Source organism: Leptinotarsa decemlineata, unplaced genomic scaffold (genome assembly GCF_025532065.1).
Source record: "Leptinotarsa decemlineata unplaced genomic scaffold, Ldec_3_MD MMD2_tig00002974_RagTag_RagTag, whole genome shotgun sequence".
Classification (NCBI taxonomy): domain Eukaryota; kingdom Metazoa; phylum Arthropoda; class Insecta; order Coleoptera; family Chrysomelidae; genus Leptinotarsa; species Leptinotarsa decemlineata.
Window position 1 is genome coordinate 14,148,309 of NW_027412578.1, and position 6,795 is coordinate 14,155,103.

The window sequence follows — 6,795 nt, forward strand, 5'->3', positions numbered from 1 at the left end:
CACTATTTTTATTTCAGTATAATACTTTCATAACATCTCTGAATACCTTAAGAATATTTGACCTCAAATACTTTATTTATGTTAAAGTCCATGCCCATAAATATATTCAGAGAAATAATTCTGAATTCAAAATGATTTATCTGAATACAAAATATCAACAGCTTTCATAAGTAATAATAGTTTAGGTAGAACCCTGTTCAATGCCAAACCCAAACGGGATGAAATGAAAAAATCTGGTATATATAGAATAGAGTGTGGCGTTTGCTTGACAGTATATACAGGCCAAACCGGTGAAAATTTTGACATAAGGCTGTGTGAACACGTCTGTTTGGACAAAAAATCTACAATGAACGAACATCATCAAGAATCACAATACAAGGTAAATAAAGATTACCTGAAAATCCTACACCTATGTAATAAATGGAAGAAAATGAATTCGTTGTACGCCATGGAAATTAACAAATCAAATAAAACCCAGAAATATATACCCCTAAACGAGCAACTCGATTCATGTAGATCTCGTCTCTTGAATTTATAAGTTTAACAACACCTAGAATGTTCAGGGGTGAATTTTAAAGTTGACATTCTGGTTCGCCCAACTACCTGTCTATCAAATACCTGTCCTTACTCCTGATGAATTCGAGTGTTCAAACTTTACAGCTCAGTTTTATACTTGATGATGGTGTCAAACCCGAAACCGGTTGTATAAATAGAATCAACTAGTGGTACTTAGACAAAGGTGTTTTTACTCATTTCATTAAAGTGATCATGAATTGCCACAAAATAAACAAGTCATCAATTACACAGACTATCGTGAGCTCAATGATGAGAATATCGATGACAAGTATACTTCACAAATATACAAATATACTTCACAACACTTGATTTGGCGTATTTCATCAGTTCGGACTTCCATTGTCTAATATAATATAAATTGATTTGAAATCCCTGAAAAAAAGTTAAAAAGATATACCGAAAATAACATTGTCAACCACCTTTAAACTTGATTTGGCATCTGGCTTCCACCAGATTCAAATGAATGCCTCTGACTTTGAGAAGACAGCCTTTAATATTGAAGGAGGTCACTTCGAGTACCCGAGGATGCCAATGGGCCTCAAGAACAGTCCAGCAACGTTGCAGCGCTGTATGGATAACATCCCCAGAAATTATGTTAATAAAATTTGTTTAGTTTACCTAGATGATATTATTGTGTTCTCAACATCGCTCCAGGAGCACACAGACAACCTCTCTAAAATATTTAAATGCTTGAAGAAAGCAAATTCTAAAGTTCAGATGGAGAAATCAGAATTTCTCAAAAAAAAAACGCCTATTTGTGATAAGACCTATGGAATCAAACCCAACCCCAGCAAAATATCGGCCATGCAGGAATGTCCCATACCAACTACAACAAAACAAATAAAAGCTTTCTAGGACGAAACATCTCACAATGTGCCTGAGGAAAGGTGCAAAACTAATCTACAATTCTCAGTTCATACAATGTTTTGAACATTGCAAAACATTGATTATCAATGAACCAATCCTTATATATCCAAGCTTCGAACGGCCATTCTATTTAACGACCTATGCAGGCAACTTAGCCCTAGGAACATTCCTTTCACAAGGACTAATTAGTTCTGACAAACCAGTCGCATATGCGTCTAGAACCCTCAATGAGTCTGAATAAAATTATTCTACTATCGAAAAGGAGCTCTTAGCAATCGTGTGGGCTCCTAAATATTCCAGATCATACTTGTATGGCAGAAAATTCAAAATTTTCATTGATCATAAGCCCCTTCAATGGCTCTTGTCACTCAAAGAACCCAACTCACGCTTAGTGAGATGACGCCTCAAACTAGAGGAGTTCGATTACGAGATCTAGAGAGGAAATACATACAAACGAATTACAAAATTTTACAGATGATTTCAACGAAAACCATCGTGAAATTTTGGACATTTTGGATATCTTCAATAACATACCTATTAGACCGAAATGATCAACAGATAAAGTATCCCTCAGTTTGATGAAAATCCCAAGTCGATAGTGACAAAAACGCCGAAGATCCCGTACTCACCATTCCAATCTCGGAAAAACCCTTGAGTAATTTTGACCACCAACTCCAAAATGATCTCGTGTTCTATTTACCAGCTGGACTGAAAGCTAAAGACTTTTTTGAAAATGAAAAGAGAATATATACTCAATTATCATTGCAAAATTTTGAACAAGACGTTATCAAACTGCTCAAGGATGTTCTTGATCCAAAATATATGTACGCAATATATTAGCCAGACAAAAATATGATACCCCGATTTTCTGAAATGATACAAAATACATTCAAAACAACCTCGTATAAATTCATTGAATATATTAAAGTGCTGAAAGACGTTTGACGACTAACAATTAACAATACAAGAATATCACGAAGGCAGAACAAACCATAGAGGCACAGTCAAAACGGAAAAACGAATAAAAGAAACTTACTATTGGCCGATACCTGCCCATACATCCAACAACTGTCCTGTAATACCCCCTTCTCAACCTCAGCGCTGTTGAAGTTGCTAATAAGTTACTCACTTATATCAATCATCATGGTTTTCCTGAATCACTCAGCTCAGATAACGGAACCGAACTGATGAAAGAACTCATCCAAGAATTTGCAAACACAACATAAAATTACCCTCGATCATCCTGAATCTAAGAAAATCGTGAAACGATTCCACTCCAAGATTATTGAACATTTGAGGATTTTTCAAACTACACACTACACTACACCTTGACATGATTAAACAAATGCCTTATGCAATCATGGGATATAACCATTCAATACATTACGCAACAGGAAGAAATGATACTCATTCATGTAATAACTGGACATCTATCCACCTCCGACCCTTTCTATATCAATATTTAAAGCGCCTACATGGCAGCTCATAAAAACAAGACTTCCGTGGTCTATAGACACCTCAATGAAAAACCCAACAAATCGAAACAAAAAGTAATTGAAAAACGGAACGCAAAACAAAGAAAAGACACCGGCATACAAACGCACTGAGGCACGTTACAAATTGGTTCCACAATCTAAAAAAGTAACTGTTTTAAAAGAGCAAAAGACAAAATTTAAATTACCCAAGAATACCTTAAAAAAATCAAGTTTCAAAAGACCATTGTTTAAGGTATGTCCTATCGCTGATGATGAGCCAGGAAGTGCAAATACATTCACTAAATAAAAATCCAGGTTTCCTACCCTTCCAATCAGGACCCGCACGAGTCAAAAGTAATGACCACACCGTTATTCATTACTTTGACCTTACTCCTATCGCTGATGAACTTATCCTTATACAATATCAATATTCAAAATTACCCGAAGCAGTCAATATCGGGCTATCACACCCATATTTTCAAGAGTTGGAAGCGATCAATCAATTGATATTCTTTCAGCTCCAGTTGACATTTGCTGAATTTTATTCACTTACATCCATCAGAAGATCGGAACAAGACCTCATAAAAGGACTAGGCAGTATAATTAAGAGTATTAGTGGTAATCTAGATTCTCAAGACACTGAAAAGTATGACCAAACCATTATAGGATTGAAAAACAGTCGGGACAACATTATTTCTAGGGTGAATGATCACTCTCAAAACATATAATTGAAACTTTTAATGAAACAACTGCTACGGTGAAACCTAATCAACAATTAATTGCAAATAGAATCGATAAAATTACCTCTTGATTCAAATATCAACAGATCTAGAAAATGCAATAACTTTTGCAAAAATACATACTACGCACCCTAGCGTTTTGAAAATAAAAGATCTCGAAACAATGATAACATTTTTATCAGAGCATTATTTTTTTTGAGAATTTGTTCTTTGGATTAGACGCAGTAAATACATCTCGATATTATGATATCATATAGATATATGATATAGGTACATATCAAGAAAATAATAAAATCGTCTTTGTCATCAAATTTCCTTTGGCAATTCTACATATATTTACCCTTTACCATCTATACTCGATCCCTACCTTGAATGGAACCACCATTATACCACCTTCACCCTATCTGTCAATGAATGAGGTGTATTTTCAATATTCCACAACACCCTGCATGAACCTGCACGATGTCCATTACTGCCTTTGGAACAACCTCCGACCGGGATCCACCACGAGCGGTTGAATCTTCCAAATCCTGAGCATCGACAGTAACCTACTTAACTGCAAGCTGATACCAATCCAACAGGATTCAAACATTATCGAACAAGTAGATGAAGCCTATTATATTGACATCTAGACTATTTGTGGAACAACATACATAACCATTCTCAAGGGAGCATAATTGATCACCATACCTCTTGGATGTCAGTTCAAAACCCTCACGGACGAATATGTCAACCAAGCAACAGAAATAGAACAACCCCTACTTCTACCAGACACAAGCTTCCTCAAACCCCAACAACCTAGGTGGTACCAGTCCTAAAACTTCAAGACGTCCCTCTAGACAAGCTAAACGAAAGCCATAGAGAGGCCGACCGCTTATTACCTTTGACAACACATATTCATCCATCATCAGGTTATATTTGGACAGTTTCAGCACATGCTATAATCCTAGTATGGTTTTTGATCTTTGTTATATACAAATACAAGCAACAGTTAGTCCGACACCAACCACCTGAAAGACCTCAAGAGAGGTGTATAAAAAATTATTCCTAAAACGGCTTTTCCGTCTCTGGAAAACATAAGTAGCGATATTCTGCTGTGGAAAAAATATGAATCAAATAATTTGCATTAGTTTTTGTATAAAACATTTAATATAGTGTTCAAAAAACACTTCAGATATTGACAGTGGCATACATTGATTGTACTGTGTTCCCAAGATTGAAGAAACTCCTGAAAGGGTGGCGTTTCGCGACGATTGAGGAGAGCTCAAAGACAAACTAATAAGTGCATATCAGAACTGTTTATAGGGTTAGAAAAAATACTGGAAAAAGTGTTTTATCTCTGAGGAAAACTACTTCAAATGGAGCAACAAAGAAATTGATGAATACATAAATACTTGAACGAAAAATCACCCTATTTATTCGATGAAAAATATTTCGATTGAACGACAGTTTTAGTGATATTCATTGATTATAGAAGTGTCATTTTTAGAAATATTGCTCTGCATAAACACTCGACTGAAAAATACTGCAATGAACAAAGATACTGTGAGAATATTTTTGTGAAAAATTCAATCAAAAGCAGATACTTATTGAAAGAAAGGCAAAATTCTGAATATTTTTTGTAATTCCAACATAAATATTAAAATTGAAATACAAAAATGACACAAAACATAACAAAAATGGAGGAAGCTGAAATTCTATGAAGTAAATTATTTCTTACATATATTGATTTACAGCCAGCCTTGAGGTATGCCCACTGAATATATGTGAGAAGTTTTTTTTCCGAGGTATTGGGCAAATTTCGGATATGCAGTTGATCACCTCGTTCACAGGCAGATGGGGCGATGACAAACTTGTTGTTTGTTTTCCGCTCTAGCTTAGTTCTAAAGGAATTCTATTTTTAATTGTCGGAAATCATCGACTTTATGTTGATAATATAATGAGTGATTTTTTGGTGATTTTTTTTTGGCAACACTGTTTTTGACAGATCACGCGTGAATCGTGTCTTGTGTCATTGTCAAACTTGTTCAGTTTGGTCTAAAATTTAACTATGAATCGACTTACGAATGAACAACGCTTGCAAATTATTGAATTTCATTATCAAAATTCATGCTAGGTAAAGAAAGTGCATCGTGCACTTCTTCCAATTAATGGGCAGTTCCGTCGGCCTACTGAGGGAGCTATTAGGAAACTTGTGACCAAATTTCGAGCTCAATTCACATTATTGGACATTAAACCACCAACACTCATACGTAGAGTGAGGACCGAAGAAAATATTGCGGCTGTATCCGCCAGTGTTCGTGGTCACCGTGAAATGTCGATTCGCCGCGGTTCGGAGCAATTGGGCCTCTGTTACTCCACTACGTGGACAATTTGCGAAAGGATTTGGGTATAAAACCTTATGAAATATAGCTGCTGCAAGAAATGAAGCCACACGACCTCCTTCAACGTCTAACATTTAGTGAATGGACGCTGGCAAAGTTAGATAAAGATCGACATTTTTATCGAAAAATTGTGTTCAGCGACGAGGCTCATTGCTGGTTGAATGGATATATTAACAAGCAAAATTGCCGTATCTGCAGTGGAGACCAGCCACAAGCAATGCAAGAGCTACATGCCACACGGCACGCGAAACAATGGCCCAATTAAGAGCCGCTTCCGGTGAACAGTTTATCTCACGTTTGGGACCCCTCAATTGACCTCCTCAATCGTGCGATTTAACGCCTTTGAATTATTTCTTGTGGGGTCATATTAAGGCTCATGTTTACAGGGATAAACCAGCAACGACTGACGTTCTGGTAGGCAATATTGAAGCATTTATACGTGAAATACCGGTCGATATGTAAGAGAGAGTGTGCCAAAATTGATCCTTGCGCATGGGCTAATTAAAGCGAAGCCACGGACAACATTTGCATGAAATCATCTGCAAACATCAAATTATATTGATCGTTCTATCGATTCCAATTAAGATTTCATCAATTTATTCAAATTTTTTGTGTTGTTTTGAAAGTCAAATCCTATACGTCTTGAAAAATCACCTGTTACGCTACCTCGCACTGACGAGTGGCCAAACAGCCCAAAACCGGTCTGCAAGTGTGTTCCAATAAGTGAAAATCTATTGCGGCAGTTGTATCTGA

At 36.3% G+C, this 6,795-nt stretch overlaps 1 protein-coding gene across 6 annotated transcripts in view; it reads right to left on the bottom strand.

Annotated features, from left to right (window-relative positions):
* The window catches only part of Csgalnact (Chondroitin sulfate N-acetylgalactosaminyltransferase), a 337,563-nt gene that overhangs the window by 91,950 nt on the left and 238,818 nt on the right, over positions 1–6,795 (bottom strand). The window lies entirely within an intron of this gene.